At 39.3% G+C, this 18,668-nt stretch overlaps 1 protein-coding gene across 23 annotated transcripts in view; it reads left to right on the forward strand.

Annotated features, from left to right (window-relative positions):
- NFIB (nuclear factor I B) overlaps nt 1-18,668 on the forward strand; it is a 442,099-nt gene that overhangs the window by 304,659 nt on the left and 118,772 nt on the right. Inside the window, exon 1 of one of the 23 annotated variants that reach the window (XM_033439780.2) lies at nt 16,666-16,829. The exons of 21 other annotated variants lie outside the window; for them this stretch is intronic. The gene's annotated coding sequence lies outside the window, so the exon portion shown is untranslated. Of the gene's footprint in view, nt 1-16,665; nt 16,830-18,668 lie in introns of those variants that run through there. One more of the 23 variants, XM_033439781.2, reaches the window with a different exon arrangement.

Genomic DNA, 18,668 nt, shown 5'->3' on the forward strand with positions numbered 1-18,668 from the left:
CAGCAAGACTCTAAAAGCAATTTTGGCAAATACAACATAGTCCTTAGTGTCACATGAGTATGATGGAATTGAAGTGACTGTTATGTGGCCCTGACCTTGGTGTCATGATCTGGGTGATGTGAACCCTTTGGAGGATACAGTATCTCTCTTCTGGGGTTCACTGATTTTTGTGGAAGCTTACCTCCTCCGCAACTTTGTACACACGTGCGCACGCACACACACAACCTTCATTCTTACCAGTGGATACAGATGAACCTTGGCGGGACCCACCTGAATCCTGCTTTGGGCCTTTCTCATACCAGAACTTCTTTAGTTTATGCCCTGCCTTCACAGGGACTTTTTGGGGTCAGCAAAGTGACTGGATAAACTAATATATGTCTCCACGTTAGTACAGAACTTCCCTGTGGCATAAGCCCAGCTTGCTTGTCAACTGATATATTTTTGCAAATGATTATTAATTTTAAAGATTTAGGTATTTTATTTTTTATTTAAAGTTATTTTAGAAAAATGCAAAAACAAAAATTCTTGACCAGCAGCAATTAGCTTTTCAGGTAACTTCTGCCAGCCTATCTTTTCTAAACAAAACAAATCTGTGTTATTTCTTCATATTGACCATTATATCTGACTAAATTTGAATTATACCAGCTTTATCTTCATTCCTAAGAGTGATGATAATACCTATTTTTTATTGCATACTCACCATGAACAAGGCACTGTGCTGGGAATTTACATGAAGTGTCTCAATTCTCGCTACAGTCCCGCTTGGAAGAGATTACTATTTGCCTTTTACAAGATGATTAAAGGACATTTATCCAAGTTACAGAGCAAACAAGTGGACAAGAAGGTTGAGAATTCTTTATTAAATTTTGCTTTGATAACAAGAGTAACAGTTGCTTTTGTAGTAATATTGTAGTATTGTAGAAGTGCATAACAGGAAGTTAGACTCCATCTCAGTACATCATACAGAGAAAACCACTGTTAACAAATGGTGCATCTTTATCTGACTCTTGAGAATAATCCCTGGAGTTCATCTGATAATTTTTAATGTAACAGTTTCTAATTCTTTTTCGTATGACTTTTTGATGATGTACTTTTTACTTTCTTTACAATTGAGTCAGGATGCATTTTAAATTTAGAATAAGCAAAAATTCTCAGGTCAATATAACTTTTTACACGTTTGCTTTCTCTCATTTTTTTTACCCCCAAATACCCAAATCCTTCCTTATTTATTAGTTAACTTTTAACATTTATTCATAAAATAGCCTTCAACTAGTATGTGCAGGTGTTCAGTGCTGTCACCTCTGCTTTTCATTGGACACCATTAAATGTACACCAGAGACTGAATTTTTCAAGCTCCTTGTTTTAAGTATTTTTGTGTTCTTTTTTTGGTTACAGATACGCTAGAAAATCTATAGAAACCTATGTGAAAGTTGGTATCTTTGGAGATTAAATAAAGACTGCTTTAGCCATTACTCTTCTATTTCTTGCCTTACTAAGCACCCCATTCATGAGCTTGACATGTTATTTTTTACCCAGCTATTTACTTAAAAAATTAAAGTGAATACATTTACAGAAAAATCATTAACTACTGCATATGGGTAAAAATGAAAAGCAAATGTCCTTCCTCCTCCCGTTTCTCTCTCAGCCTTACACTCATTCCTAAATTTCTTCTGTTTCCAGGTTTTCTTAATGGACATATAAGCATATTTTAAGTAGTAGCATCTTTTTAAGTTTAAATTATCCAGGATGACCACCTTCACAGTGCATGCCTCCCTCACATGTTCACTGCACTGCTGAATAAGCAGGTCTCAGCAAGACTTTCATATTCAGTAAAATAAGAATACATTTCAAATGGGAAAGACAACCAGGACCAAGGAAATAGAAATGGAGAATGCAAATATGGAAAAGAGTACAAATTTGTAGTCTATAAAGCTCAGTAATGTTGCCTGCTAGATTAACAAGTATCAAATGAACACAAGTGTTCTGGTTGTCAGTATAAAAGGGAGGGATATAATCGGTAATACTTTTTTTTTTTTAATCTGAAAGACTTAAATGTGACCAGTTCTTAGAGGGAAACTTTGAGCCTGGATTTCTCAAGTTTCCATGGAGGATTTTTCTGTTAGGTTGCATGTTGGAGCAGCACAGGTCAAAATGGTAGGTGGTGATGTGAGATGTAGCCAGCTCCATACCTCACGTGGGGGCCTCCTGTTCAAAAATGAAGAATTTCAGGACAGTGATAGCAGGCATCCAATCAAGTGGCTTTGCAGGTCTGGGACATGAAGCCAGCCCAGTGTACCTGGAGGTCCTTGACCATGTGGGGGCCTCTGAGGAGTGGAACAGGCTGGTAGAGGAGTGGGGAGGTCGTGCCATATGCAGGGATGTGTTCCACTGAGTGTCCTCTTTGGGGTTTCCTGATCTTGGCCACATCTTAAGGAAGGGGCATTGATGGTGGGCTAGGATGTGGTGGCTTGGGGGAGGGGGAGGGGGGAGTAATGTGGGGAAGTGTAGAGGAGGCTCTGCTAGAAACAATAGAAATGTTTGATAGCTGACGTATAGATGGAAGGTAGCATTGGAATATTAAACAAAAGGGTGGGACATGAGGGGGACACTGTCCCTTAAATGTTGTGGGATGAGAGTCGGGGGATATTTACACACCAACACCAGTGCACGGAAAACAGAGATAAGTAAGTTCATGGTTCCCGTTATGTACGTGTAAGAGGAGAGAGGGAACCACGCTTCCTCACCAAACACAGCAGAGGGGCGCGAAACTCAGATTAGTGGCCTGGGATGTCGGGAAAGCCTTCCTGGATGAGGTGGCCCTGAGAGAGATCCTGAGGGACCAGCCTGGGTGGATACCAGGACGCCCAGGTCCTGTTATCCAGGAAGCACTTCAGACTCTATGTTCAGGTTTTGGGGAACCACTGAAGGCTTCAGATTTACATTTTCTGAAGTGCTTTTTGTGTTAGCGTGAAGCAGTGGTTCTCCAAGTGGGGTTCCCAAACCAGAAGCATCAGATCACGCATGAGCTTCTTAGCAGGGCAGAGTCCTAGGGCCCCATTCTGACCTATGAAATCGGATCTCTGAGGATGAACCCGAAACTGGGTCAGAACAAGCTCTCTAGGTGATTCTTAGGCACATTAAAGCTTGAGAACCACTACTGTGGAGAATAGATGACAGAAGGAACTTAGTGTTTATCATAAATCACTTATTTGATTAATGATGAACCTGCGGGCCGGAGTGAATAAGTAACTTATCAAAGATGAACTTAGTGGTGGGCCATAATTAAGACAGGAGTCTCCTGACTGCTCTTCCTCTCTGCTCTTTCAAACTTCCTAGGCAGTGAGAGGATTATTAGAGCATTTTTTAAAGGAAGATGTAATTATATGTTATATTACCTTTCCAAAACAGTGCCTACAAAAGTACAAATGGAAATAGGCAAATAATGTAAGTATGCAATGATTGATATATAACACTTGCTTGTATATTTCATGTGACGCATGTTATGTTTGTGTGTCTCTGAGACTGGCACGGGGAAGAAGGAAGTGACTTCTCTAAACTTTAATTACTCTCTAAGCAGTGAATTTAATAGCTCTATGACCTTGGGTAAAACATTCAGTCTCTTTGAGCCTTAATTTCCTTATCTATGAAATGGGGTTAATAATACCTACCCAACACCGTTGTTAGGATAAGGTAGCTTATGTGAAAGTGATTTGTAGGTTGTAAAGCATTATAAATGTGAGTGATATTATTTTTATCACATAGTTTCAATATAAGTCCATTTATCTAGCAAACATTTATTAAACATATATGATGGGCAATATCATAAGAGTAGACTTTTTAGAAACGTGTTTTTGTTTGGAAGAATTATAAAACTTTTCAGGTGATGTCCTAAATGATTCACATAATTACTAAGTAGGAAACCCACTCAGACTTAGTAAGGAAATTTTTGATTTGAAATTTCTAATCCTATATTTTGTATTGAATCTTACCTTAGGCTGTTAGTTCCCTTCTAACTTTTTCTTCATTCTTATTTTCATAGAGATACTTAACCAACGCATTGTCCTTTAATATTTTTAATTTTGTCCGTTAAGAAATGATTGAGTTTAAAAATTAAATGAGCATATCATTATTTACATAACCTTCCAGAACAGCAACAAAAGTGTTTAAGAAATTTCTAAGTAAAATTAAGTCAATGAGTGGTTTATGTCACTCATCCGTACCTTAAAATGAATTGGAGTAGTTTTGCTTTCATCAATTAAAATAAGTATGCTGGTTCTTAATATGAGTCTTTTGATTTGCTCATGTAAGCAGGTCATAGAAGTTCTTCATAGCTGTAGGTTAGATTCTCTCTGGGATTTTATTAACTTGTGTCTCTTTGGTGTGAGAACAGTTCATTTTTAAGGAATGCCCGTCTACCTCTAGAGGTGGCACTCATTCTTTAAGAAGCGGCACTTTATTTGCATTAACACTAAGGCAATAGTCCATTTAATACCAGCTAAATTGCAGTTATGTATAAAGCCCAGTGGTGTATTCCTTTGGTGGGGATATTCTGTTTAACTGAGAGACAATTCTTTAAATGTTTTAATCTTTTAATTATCTATTATTGATGTTGAAGATCTTTCCAACGTATATACTTCCTTTCCTTTAAGTACAATATCATGGTCACAAAAAAAGTTAATCATTTTTAATATCAATAACATGGCACCATATGGTTCAACTCACATTTCATTGTAGGGTCCAGGAGAGACATGACCTGGAGGGTCCCCCCTAGCCTGGGGAGGTATGAGAGGTGGAGAGACCATCAGGGCAGACGCGCAGGGTGGTTACCATCTCTGTGATAAGTGAACAAACCTCTGGCCCTCACCCTCATCACCTATTCCTTTTACCTTGCTTTGCTCCTGCCTCTGCACTCTGTCTTCTGGACTTGAATTACAGTTTGTTGGTTCCTTGCCTTGAGTAACTATCCTAGTATTTTTTTAGAGGTAGACAGTGTAGTGGTCAAAGCTTTTCTCCATTTGCACTCCTTTTTATAGTAAGGTCATTTTAAATTGACTAAGATTATGTTATTTTACTTTGTAAATTAACTACTGTAGACCAAATCTATATAGCCCATATATTCTGTTTCTGTACATTTCTATGTAGTTTCATACTATTGCTGTAGGAAATGAAGAGTATTTCTTTTAAGAAACCTCCCAGATCCCTTAATATCTGAATTCAGGTTGTTTTTTGAATGCAATTTTTGTAATTCAATTCTAATTCCAGATTGAAAAACATTAGCGCAGGTAGTATTACTATTAAACACACACAATACATATTTTTAAAATACAGTATCATGGACATGAAGCTAAGGGCAGTATTGTTTTTAAATGAAAGATTGCAGTTTTATCTTGGGTTTTCCCCAGGTTGGAGTGATTCCTAACATGGTAGAAATATAAGTATGTAATTAATATTCTAAATTTTAGGAAATAATTATTAAGTATCTGGCTTTTAGTCTAAACAGAGACAAAATAATCATGTACATGCAGATGTACGATTTCAATACAATTTCAACCTGTTAACTAGGATTTCCTTTAGTTTTACTGAGTCAGAAATAAATTACATAATAAGTTCCTGGAAAATCTGCAGTGTACAAGAGATACAGCTATCTTGATACATATTAAAACTGACTCTGAATAAATGAAATTTGAAATGGGAATTTTTTTTAGGACTCATTCAAGAACATTTACATTTGAAAGTTAAAAATATTCTTTCTGTTTTTTTCTTACTAAAAATTTAAACAGAACAAAATTAAAATAATGAAGATGTTTTCTCTTCTACTTATTGTAATTACCTCTTCTGCTTGAAATTTTATTTTTTGGCCTCATATGAAGCAACAGATCACTACAGCCAATTTGTGGTTTTAACAATCAGAAGTTACTGACTAATGATGCTATTCATATTTGGGTTGGGAATTAAAGGAGACTGTGTGTGTGTGTGTGTGTGTGTGTGTTTGTGTATGCTTATATTTTAGTATTTTCTTCATCACTGAAATGCCAAAAACAATTTGCAAAGCTATTCTGAATTTTTGGCGTTCTCAAACTCAAGGTCGTTAATCTCTTTTTAAGTTCTTTTTTCAATCTTGTAAATATTTCCAGTTATTTTTTGAAAAAAACATTTTTTAAGAGAAAATAGGAACTTTTGTCTCTATACTGGAGCAGAAGAAAAATGTTTTAAATGCCCTCCACATTTACTACTTTACTTGTACAACTTGGATGCCTTTCTATATATTTAGTTTCATTCAAGTTTTCCGCTCTTCATTCTGAAAAGGAAGCAAAATACTGAATCCTTTTTCCAAAAGAAAATGTTTGTAGTGTCATGAAAAATGAGAACAGATGGCCCTGCAGAGCTTTGGGGAGAATGTCGCACTCCAATTCAAATCGTTAGGCAAGTCAGAGACAAACTTGAAGCTACCAATCATTGCAGTGATTTGTATGACTCAATACAAGGGTGCAAAACAAAGAGTTACAAGGTAGAATTTTGCCTCTTACATTAACTAAAAGACCTTTTACTAATTTACAGTCCAGATTTGACTAAGTGGATGCCCCAGGTTTTGTTAGGAAAAAGAATAATCAGGGAAAAGCAGTCCTCATCACTTCAAATGTATTTTATAATTTTGGGCTTCACAGTGGGCAAGATTAGTCAGATGCAGTGTGACAGAGTATTAGCGAGATGAACAGATCTTCCGAACCTGGAGTCCTCTGCTCTTTTCCCTCCACTTTTAACTAGATTAGCTTTGCAGTGCATGAGGGTTTGGGTTGTGTAAGGTGCATTAACTTCTCCCCACACTGTTCTGATTGAGCAGCAAAGCATCTATTACGAATACCATATCCAAAGTGACGTTTCCATACAGGCTGCCTGCTGTTTCATTCATAACCACAAAACAGACTGAAATGACTTTACTTCTTTTTACAACTTGCAAAGAGTTAATGGACTGTGCTGGCCCCCTGCCAAAACCTTTAAGGAACTTTATTAATGTGTTATAAGGCTGGGAGACCATAGTATGGGATTCTGTTGGTTATTCATCTTAATGAATAAAAATATGTATGCACAATTAAAGCCACGTTCTCTATCAATTGCCTTCTAATAAAGGTTGAGTCTTTGTCAGGACTCGTCATTACATTCACTGATCAATTTTGATTCTTTTTTTCCTCAAACCTAAAGTTTTCAGCAGTGTAATAACGTGGACTTTGTTTAAAGAAATACCAGCTTAGTATTTGAAATGTGAATAATTATTTAATGATGAGATGAACATTCTTTAGCAAGTGGTAAAAATGACTATTTAAAAAAAAACCCATGGTGAAAAACCTAGTCATAATCTGCCACATTTTCTCATTATTTATTAAAAAAAAATTGGCCTAAGATCTATTGATTCTTCATTAGACAGAGATAACATAATTTTGTGCAGATCATGTGGGAAAGGGATATATGAATAGGCAGCATTAAATATTTTTTTTCTGTCTACTCTGTTCTGACATGTCAGTTATCAGAAAACATTTTTATTTTCATACAATTTTATTGTTCTTTCACCTCTGACATTTTCTCCCCACCGCCCTAGAGATGGAGTGTTTCAAGTAGGGAATGAGGGCAGAAATCATATATTGAAAATAAATTTTAAAACAGACTGAATGAATCAGTAGGTCTAGTCAAATTTAATGCTGTAGCTATTGGAAAAAAGGATGAATATTTTTGCATCTTTTGAAATATGTACTTTCTCCCCCAAATAGAATACTGCATACCTTCAAAAGAATGTTGAGGGCTTCCCTGGTGGCACAGTGGTTGAGAGTCCGCCTGCCGATGCAGGGGACATGGGTTCGTGCCCCGGTCCGGGCAGATCCCACATGCCGCGGAGCGGCTGGGCCCGTGAGCCGTGGCCGCTGAGCCTGCGCGTCCGGAGCCTGTTGCTCCGCAACGGGAGAGGCCACAACAGTGAGAGGCCTGCGTACCGGAAAAAAAAAAAAAAAAAAAGAATGTTGAATGGTCCTTTTCAGTTTGTGAAAATAACCCCAGGAACCTAAAATGAGGAAAACGTCCAGGGAATTTTTTGGCAAAATGATTTTCATATTATGGTCGGAGTGACCATAATATGGGGAAATTTTACACCATTTTATAAAAAGTAGTTGTGAAGAGTTATTTAAAACAAAACTTTGGGGCTTCCCTGGTGGCGCAGTGGTTGAGGGTCCGCCTGCTGGTGCAGGAGACACGAGTTCGTGCCCCGGTCCGGGAAGATCCCACATGGCGGAGCGCCTGGGCTCGTGAGCCATGGCCACTGAGCCTGCGCGTCCGGAGCCTGTGCTCCGCAATGGGAGAGGCCACAACAGTGAGAGGCCCGCGTACCGCAAAAAAAAAAAAACTTTGGTAAGTGAAACTACCAAGAGGATGTGAGTATATTACACTTGCAAAGCAGCAGAATAAAAGTTTAGGCCATGTCTGTTTTTATAGATTTAAGTAAGTTAGTATGAATAAGTATGAATCTTAAGTCATACTAAAGTTTCTGAGACATAGAGTCATCTCTGGTTTTGCCTGTAGTGGAAATGAGAATAATTCAATTTTCTTGAATTAACAAATTTAGAAATACGCGTAATTTATTTCTCTATTTGAGAATTAAACCTTGATGTTAGAATGGGTGCCGATTGCAATGAGAATTCAAACAGCCATTGAATTTAACACCTAGTGGTTTATTCTCTTAAAGATGAGCCAGCACTTTGCCTTGAGTTTTAAAAATGACCTACCTTGAGGTCATTAAAATAAGATTACAAATATGAGAATAAAATGTGAAAGATGATTCAAAGTGACTTGGGTTGGGGGAGAATAGAGCTGTTTGGGGAATGGGAAATAATCTTTCAACTTAGATTTTGAACACTGGGTGTAGCTGGCCATATTTTCAAGTGGAGGCATCATCCTGTGGTCCTTGACTTTGTAAGTTTGATAATTCTGTGCTCTGTGTTGTAACTAACCACCTAATCTGAAGCAAAGAAGTATTTTGACCTGTACTCGTTCTTTGAATCTCATTCACCCAAGGAGGAGGACATGGTGAGAGTGGAGTTGGTGGATCTCAGGTGGCAGGGGAAGCTGGCTGTCCTCTGCAGCCGTGTTGTATCAGTAGACAAATGATCAGACCCTAAACCCTGGTTAAGTACAGCTAAGACTGCAGTAACATTCATGGGAAAAATGGCACAGGGGGAGAATCAGGCTGTCATTTGCGAGATGTGGCTTAGAGGGGGAATTACTTGATCCTGTGGTGAAGTCTCAGGACTTTGGTGGGAGATTAGGAGGTTTGTGGGGAATGAAGAGGGCAGTGGCTTTGAAAAGGGTGTCTGGTGGTCACATGTTATCAAGGCGCTGAGCTGCTCATGCTGAGCTGGCCCTTTGCCTTTCAACTGCATGCACCGACTTAGTCCTCAATTTGTGGGCTGCCACGGGCAAAAAGGGTTTTCTGGTCTCATCCTTCTCCCAGCCTGTGCACATTACCAAACCACAACATAAACTCACCACAATCAGCAGGCTCCACTCAAGGGAGGCTTCCGCTGGGAACATTGGGACGTTATGTGTCAAAAAATAGGAAAGTTGCCCAAAGAACCTTGTAACTGTAGAGGAATAACCTCTACCTGGACTTTCTTTCTTTTTGGGTCTGATGGTGCCACTTCTAATTTGAGAAAACAGCAGATTTAGGTGGGACTCCAGAGTCAGATTTGCTTGAGCTTAATTCCTGGCTGTTTCAGTTGTTTGAAGAGTAGCCCTGGGCCAGTTTTCTTATCTGAAAATGGGGATAATAATAGTACCTGTCTCACAGTGTTTATTGCAAGGAGGAAATCCACATATGGTATTGAGAACACTGCTGGATATGTAAACAAATGCCCATTGACTGTTAGCCTTACTATTATCTTATTACTCTCTATCCACAAGGTATTTGCTGTTGAGGAGAGGATATGAGAACGTTTAAGAACATACAGTATATGAGGCACTGGTGCTTTGCATGACTAATTGCATTGATCCTCACTAGGATCCTTTCCAGTGTGGGGATCGGGTTTATAAAATGTATTTCAGTGTCTTGTGTACTCAACAAGACATAAAGTGTATGATTTTCAGAAACTTATATTTTAGTTGGGGACACAGACTGTACTTGGCAATATGTATCCAAAATGACCCACATAAGAAAAAAACAAAATCTGAAACTTTTTTAGTTTTTTGTGTAAAACATGTTGTCTTAATCTCATATTTCTGTGTACTATAGCAGAGTCTCTGCATATAGTAGGCGATAGATCAACATTATTGAATTCCTCTGTTTGTTGAACAGTTTGTCATTTTAGAATTGGGAACTCTCAAGGAAGGAAAGTTAGAAGTTAGCAGCATCAAACCATAAACTCACATGAAAGTAAAAAAAAACTCAAGTTTTGAAAGTATTTGTAAGTTAACAGTGAATTAGAGATATTTTCTGAACACACCAACTTTGGTTCACCAGTCACTTAAGAGTGGCCTGGTGTTATACAGCTAAGTGACTTTGACTCTCCTGATAACTAATTAAACAACGGCTAAAAATTCCTATATGTCTTTCACGCAGAATTATAATAATGGTGAGAAAATCTTCTGCCTTTAAAAGGTCCAAGAAGTATGTATATGTGGGCGCCTATATATATATATATACACATATATATATATATTTCAGGTGAGTACTGGGGAAAGGACAGCATTCAAAATATACCATTAAAGAGACGTTAGAGGTTCTTCTGTTATGATGGGGATTTTTAAAAATGAAGTAGAAATTATTGGTGTGGCTGCACTGAGTGTGTGGACTTATAATTAAAGCTAGAAAGCCTGGGCCTTTAGTGAATAAGCACTATGTGTATAATGAGTGCCACCGGTCTATGTCAGCATTATGGAATTCATCTTTCACCTCTGAATTATCTCTCGGCAGAGGCAATGTTGGATTCATTTGAAGCTTAGAATTACGGAACAGTAATCGCTGCCAGTAATGATTATAGGATAGTACACCAGGCCTACTGTGTCTCTCAAACTGAGCTTAAAATTGTGGGACACCCTAAAAGAGAAAAATCCAATGACCTCATTATGCAATGTTTGGCAGCTGTGGACACAGCATTTTAGCTGGGACTTAAGTTTAAGAGAAAAAAACAGGACAGAGACAATACGTATCTTGCGAGATCTAGCTGTACCTCGGAAGCATTTTACCTTTATTTGTAATTCAAATGTTTTGTACATTCCTACCACGAGCAAACTGGGTGGCTGGAGCTCCATGCAGCCCCCCTCTGCCCGGCCCTCCCTCCTTTTGGTCAGCCCTTGGAACTTGCAGTCACTATGGATTTGGTCTCAATTTTTACAATTAAGTGGGTTTTGTGCTATGTACGTTTGCCATAGAAGGGTATAAAACTTTTTTCCCCCCCTCAAATTTGTTACTTTAATGATATCAGAGAAGCATAGCCCCTTAACGAAAGAGCAGGAAGCAAATTAAATATTTTTTTGGTTTTCATTTTGCATACACATGTGCTTTGCCAAAGACTCTAAATCCAGGTCAAAATCATGCGTTGCAAATGGGAAAATGTGGCCTTTGCTCATGCTTTTCTGTAGTATATTTCCCTATAGTGAGGTCTTCTTACTTTTTTTCCCCCACAAAATTACGCGAGTTTCTCTCATGGGCAGCAATCGTTGTGGGCATAGGCGTCACTGAAACATGGAGGCGAGCGGAATTCAGAAAAGACCCCTGTCACCACTTTTTAACTGGGAGCCTTGCAGTATTACTTTGTAGTTAGTTTTTCAAGCAGCTCTTTAAAAAAAAAAACCAGTTGTGGTAGCAGGACTTCTTTCTGTGGGAAATGTGCGTCTTGGCTTCCTCAGAGGCCGCTGTGGGCCCGCCCGGCCGCCGCTGCCCTCTGCCCTTGGCGAGGCGGGCCGGGCCGGCGACATTTCAGGAGGCCGCCTGGCAGCCATTTTAGATCCTGCCCGCACACAGGGCTCCTGGCTGCCAAGAGCTGCCGCCGCTCCGTGCCAAGACACTCTTGGCAGTGGAGATAAACTTTGTAGAGATACACAGTCCAGAAATATCTTATAATTACAAAGCACAGGGGGCAGAATGTTTTTACAATACAGCTGTGCTAATGTAAACATTTAATTTGGCAGCCTTCTCCACCCACTTTTCAATTAACCGGGTTTATGCAGATACTTTAGGTCTGTAATAAACTTTATTTCTACTTCTCTTAGAGTACAGTTTATGAAACACAGATTGGAGGGTTTTTTTTGGGGGGGGGGGTTCCATCCATTTAGGAAAGCACATGGTGAAGTTGTGTTGCCATGAAGGGGAAGTGTAAGCTTTCTGTCTCAAAAACTGCCACAGACCTGGCTTAACTGAAACAATGGCTTTAAGGGAAAAAATGTGGAGGTGTGTCCTTTGGCTTCTGAAGGCTGCGAGAGCATATTAATAGAAAGAGGTAAAATCACTTACATGGCTACAAAAAGACACTTGTGTTGGTGATCATTAAAAAAGATAAATGTCTCCTGCAATGTACGAGACTGTTTCAGAGATAAATTCCCAGTAACAGTTCTTACAGATATAATTATAATAATTGTGTAATCGCCGTGATAATTATTCTTATAGAGTGAAAGAAATAATTTTCTATCTAAAGTAGCATTCAACTGTTCAGCTCGCAAAGCTAGTCAATAGATCCTTTTCAGCTAACCTAAAAAATGGTAGAGGTCATACAGTTTTAAAGCTAAATGTGGTTTTAATTGACATTGTGAAAAGGAAATTTTTTTCATAAGGAATATGACATCACATTTCAGGATATCTCTTTGCACAGATTTGCTTACACATTTCTCAGATAAATTAGAGAATATCATATAAGTGCCATACATATGAATAGTTTTTTTTAAAGACAGAAAACTATTTTCAACTTGTATTTTCATGTCTTACTATTTAGAAACTTTGCCTTGTTGTGGTTTTTCAAAATTAGCTTTTTATTTCGCGTAATGATGGATTTCCATAATAGAAAACCATTCTTATAATATTTTCCTCTCAGGACTCCTTTTGAGTCCCTCGTTTAATCTGGCTCCATCATCACTCAATCTATGGGTGTGACCGTAAAGTAATTTTCAATCTGAAGTTGTATTTGACTATTCAGCATCCAAAGCTCGTCAACAGATTCCTTTCAGCTACCTGAGAGACGGTGGAGATCAGAGAATTTTAAAGCTGTGGTCTCAGTGTTTTGTCTGCTCATCACAGCTAAACAAGGCATTTAGAACAGCTCTTATTCTCTCAGATGTTTTACTCGTTAAAAACAAAAATCAAGCAAAAAAAATGTTTGTCTCACAGCTAAATCTGTGTGTATCATGTTAATTTTATTTTCAAAATGTGATAATTGAGGGACTTCCCTAGTGGCGCAGTGGTTAAGAATCCACCTGCCAATGCAGGGGACATGGGTTCGAGCCCTGGTCCGGGAAGATCCCACATGCTGTGGCGTAACTAAGCCCATGCGCCACAACTATTGAGCCTGCGCTCTAGAGCCTGTGAGCCACAACTATTGAGCCCGTGTGCCACAACTACTGAAGCCCGCGCGCCTAGAGCCCGTGCTCCGCAACAAGAGAAGCCACCGCAGTGAGAAACCCATGCACCGCAACAAAGAGTAGCCCCTGCTCACCACAACTAGAGAAAGCGCGTACGCAGCAATGAAGACCCAACACAGCCAAAAATAAAAATAAATAAATAAGTAAATAAAATTTTTAAAACATGTAATAATTGAGGATACTGCTTATTTATAAATTTTAAACAGAGCTCATTTTACCTACTGGTAAGTGATGAAATTCAGCACAATGCAGATTAAATTGTAAGCTGCATGAAGAGAAGAACAAATCATGTTTTGTTCTCTTTGTAGACTGAGCCCCAGGGATGATACATGGAACACTGTAGGTGCTCAATCTTGTGTTTTGTTTTGTTTTTGTAAACAAACAGATGGGTAAATCTGGTAAGTACAAGTCAGAATCCTAAATATTGAGTTTTAATTAATTGTATAAACTGGTAGGTCATTGTGAAGCTTTTCTATAGATTGCTTCGTCTTTCTTTGGGGAATTAAAGCTCTTTGTCTCAGTTTCTTCATGGATGGTATATCCAAGATAACAGCCTTTCTGCAGCTTAAGTGAATTCCCAGAATTACACAGGGTGAATGCAATATAAGGAGGTCACAGTCTTATGCAGGGAAGCAGCATATAAGGCAACCAACCATAATGCAGTGTTCAAGTCCTATATTGGAGACATGAGCAAGCTGCTGTGGGCCCTGGGGTGGGGTGGCCTCCTTAGGAGGGAGAAAGTAAGGTTCAGAAAAGAAAGACAAAATTCAAGGGCTTTGAAAGATGAATTAAGAGTTTGTTTAGCTGTGAAGAAAGGATATTTCAGAAGTAGAAACCATATGGGCAAAGGCGTAGCGACCTGCAGTTGCACTGCGTATTCTAGGAATTTCTAGAGTGTACTAGAGTTTACCTGTTGGGAAGTTGGGCATAGACGGAAGAAGGGGTGAAAGAAGAAGGTTGTCTGATGGCTGTAGTGAGCGATGAGGCTAGGCTGGGGCCAGATGATGAAGAGGTCATGGGTTGTTCTGGGCAATAAGGAGCCATCAAAGTGTTTTAAGGTGTGAAGTGATGTGATTCCTGGTGGAAGTGCAGAGGTTGGAGTCTGGCTTCATTGTGAATGATAAATGCTAATGGCCTGAGGAGGTTGAGGCTATTGTCAGAGGACACATGAAGGCTCAATGAGGGATTTTAGCAGCATTTCAGAAGGAGATGAGGGAGTGAATGTAGGAGATAGAGTCTAGGCCAACAGTTGAACGTGAGATAGGGTTTCCAGACGCCTGAGTTTTCACCCTGGGCCACTGAGTGGGTATGGGTGCCCTTAATTGGTATGGATGGGGGCACTGAGAGTGTGCCCGGATTGTGCACTAGCAACACTGGGAGAGATGTTGCCGTTAAAAAGAGAGGTTAGGGCTAGAAATTGAGATTTAGAGTCCCCTGCAAATGCGTAATAGTTGTAAACATGGAGCTGGTTGAGTTTGTTCAGGGGGAACAAATGAAGACAAGATGGGGGGCCACTCGGTGGGCTGTCTTAGGTGTCACCAACATGTAAGAGGTCTACAGATGAGGAGATAGCCATAGAGATTGGAAAGAAGCCCCAGAAAGACAGGCTTAGAACTAGGAAGGACTGGTTTCCCAAAGGAAAAGGGAAGGAGAATTTTTCAAAGTTGGGGATACTTAGTGTCCAAAGTCAATTAGGTGGAGTTTGGGAAGTTCAAGGTAAGTTGCAGCTTATAGAAATAGTAATTTTGGAGTTAGGACACATCTAGACTTACTGACTCTGAGAGCTTGGTATTGGGCATAAAGATTATTATTAATATTTGCTCATTTTAAATGGTGATCAGGGAGTATTAAGTTTTGCCCTTGTCTTTTACCCCTCAAGCATGTAACTTCACCAAAACAGATTCAGTCAGACTGTGGTCCTGGGTTGCTTAAAGGATGAATGTTCTGTAGACCTTAAGAAATATCTGGCAGAAAGCAATGGATTATGTTTCTTTGTAATCCCTTCTTCTAATTCTGAGGGAAATTGGCAATTTTTCCATCTAACTTCACCATCGGCTACTCTATTGAAAGAAGCAGAAGCTACTTTGAAATTTTTGTGTGAGTTTTGGAGAAGGCATGAACAATTTCGTAGAAAATAAAAGGAAATTTTCCCAACCACTGAGCACACCCTTTTAATTGCTCTTACCAAGCCTTCAGACATTCCCCTGGGGGGAAATTACACTCCCAGTTCCAGGTCCCAGAATTCACCGTGTTAACAGCAGCAGCGAGGAGCAATATATTTGCACAGTTCCTACTGTACCCTTCTCCCTGTGTGACTCCCCAGTTGAGCAGTAAAAGACTCCAAAAATGGTGATATTATACTAGTACGTACAGATTCTACTAGAAAATATGTTTGCGCCAACTAACATGTAAGTGAAAACAATAGCCTACTGCAAACTGGGTGCAGTTCTGTGGTCTTCTGGGATATCTTAATGGGTTTTGTTAATTCCTTTTTTTAAATGCCTGTTGCCTTCAAATGTACTGAGGTCCATCCTCAGTACGCAATGTCGACTTCAGAGTTTCCTCTGAATGAAACTAAATGAGCAAGTAGAAGGCTTGTTAGTTAAAATTGAAAGCATGAACATACATGGCCCTTTCAAAAAGCAAAATGTACTGGACTCCAGTTCATCTTTACTTGGTTTTATCTCTCCAGCCCTCAACCATCCTAAGATGCTGCTTCACCACTTCCTCAAGGAAGCACAAACAGGAGCAAATCAAGTTTCCGAAAGTAAAGTTGGATCCTGTTTAAGTAGATTAGGGTCTGGCATACCATTTAACCTTATCAGGCATTTAAAGTGGAGGATGTACACTGTAGCCGGCTGTGACTTGCCAATTAGCTGGGCTTTCCCCACTGTTTCTGGTTTGGCAGGGATGAGGGTGGTTCACCCTGCTGCACTGCTGCCTGCCAAGGACACATGGCCAGTTCCCGGCTTCCTGTCTTCCTCTTTGTGTCCTGGCCTGGCCTTCCAGGGAGCTGCCAAGACACCATTGCCAAAAATCTTCCTTCGGAAAGGTCAAGCAACCTCAAGTCACCTATGCCAATATTTGTGTTTTCTTTTAAATCCTTCTGTGCTCGACTTGGAGAAAAGCGTACAGCTGAACACGCAGAGAGTGGAACCTGGGGTCACTTTGGATCACTTGGATAAAGCAACAGAACCCAAAGAATCCCTTGGCCAGTCAGGGTATGATGTTTCTCGTAGAATTCTATTTAAAGCTCTGTGAAGTGTGATAGAGTTCAGAATGGTTCAATGTGGATTTGGATTTAGTTTGCTTTTTAGGATTCACTCTACGCATGTGATTTTTGGCTGTAGCTAACTGCTGGTGCATCCCATGGCAGGGAGAGAGAGATTAAAATGGAAATTGGTCTTGGCTTGAGGACTGCATTTTTGTTTGTTTGTTTTTGATAGGACTCTGTAGTCGCATGCTACTTTTTGCTTTCCGGTTTGTGAGAAAGCATCCTTGGAAGCGGTGTGAGAACAGTGCACAAAGGAGTTAACCTGGGGTGCCTGTTGAAAGTGCCATTTCTTGGCCCCAGCACTGCTATAGGAATCACAGCCACTGGGGGTGAGGTCCAGGAATCTGAATTTTTAACAAGCATCTCAAATGATTCTGATGCTCGCTAAAACTTGTAGACTGAAGGTGTCACTGATTGTGAAATGAAGATAAGGCAAGTAGCATTATTGTCACCAAACAGCAAATGGTCCCACATGTTTCCTTCAGTTGATCTTTTGGGAGACCTAGATCTTTTTCTTTTTTTTTCAACTTCTACTCTTTTTATTTATTTTTTTATACAGCAGGTTCTTATTAGTTACCCATTTTATACATATTAGTGTATATATGTCAATCCCAATCTATTGGGAGACCTAGATCTTAATTTGAATCTTTAGATTGTATGCAAACCACCGACAACAAATGCTTTTCGGAAGATTGAAATTAAAAAAAAATACTAATAAGAAACATTAAATAAATGCCCCTTATTTGAACCTTAAATTTTAAGATTTTTAAAAAGGTTTTTCCCCATGACACATAGGGCCACCACAGGTTGTATACAGAACAACTCTAGCTGTCTTCCCCGCTGCAGTCCACACTGTGATGTTCCTTGGAGTTCTGTAGTGTGATGGGCCTTAGAGATACCTCTCATCAGAAGAAAGTTTCATGTTGCTAATATTTCAAAATACAAGGCAGTTTTTTTCTTTATTTTGAAAAGAGTCCATTGGAGGAATATGGAGAACTGAGCCACCTAGTAATTCTCATGGCTGTTGTCATTTAATAGGGGAAACACTGTTATGTTCTGCCTGTAGATTCAAGGAAAGTACAACGTAGCCCCAATATTCTCTTTTGGCTTTTCATGTAAAATTGTCCATAGCATTTCTTCCCTAAGCTCAGTTTAATTTTCTTGTATCTTGTGATATGCTACCTCTGTTGGTAAGGATGGTATAGCCTTGAACCTTTTTTGGTTCTTTGTTTTATAGCACTCCTAGAGTTAGGCCCAGGTTACCTTTGTAATTTTGCCTTTTTTTCTCCTAAATTATTTCCAAAATTTGCTGAAAAGCTGCAGCCTCAGGGACACCTCTGCCTTTCTGACATGACTAACGAACGCTCCACTAATGTGGAACACATGTTCTGTCCAAGTTTACATATAGCCTTGGGCTCCACATTTGCAACTTCAGCATCTTCCATTGAAAAGAAACAGCATATTTTTCCTTAAACTCCCCCTTTGCTTCCCCTTGAACCATAGTCTTTTATAACAGTAATAAGGAAATGTGGTCATGGGTATAATTGCCATGAGGCAATTGCACCCTAGAGGACTGGCAGAATTTACTTTTCTATATCTGAGGGCTGGGCTCCATCAAGAAGCTCCATTTGCAAATAACTCAATTAGAATAATCACGACAATGTCTTTATTTTTATGGCAGCGTTCCCTATAGAGATCAAAGTGTGTTAGAGATGTCCTATCAGATTCATTGTTCCAATACCCAGTGGACTGGAATAAAAAAGTTTTATTATAGCTCATTTGAGAT

This window comes from Orcinus orca, chromosome 6, assembly GCF_937001465.1.
Source record: "Orcinus orca chromosome 6, mOrcOrc1.1, whole genome shotgun sequence".
Classification (NCBI taxonomy): domain Eukaryota; kingdom Metazoa; phylum Chordata; class Mammalia; order Artiodactyla; family Delphinidae; genus Orcinus; species Orcinus orca.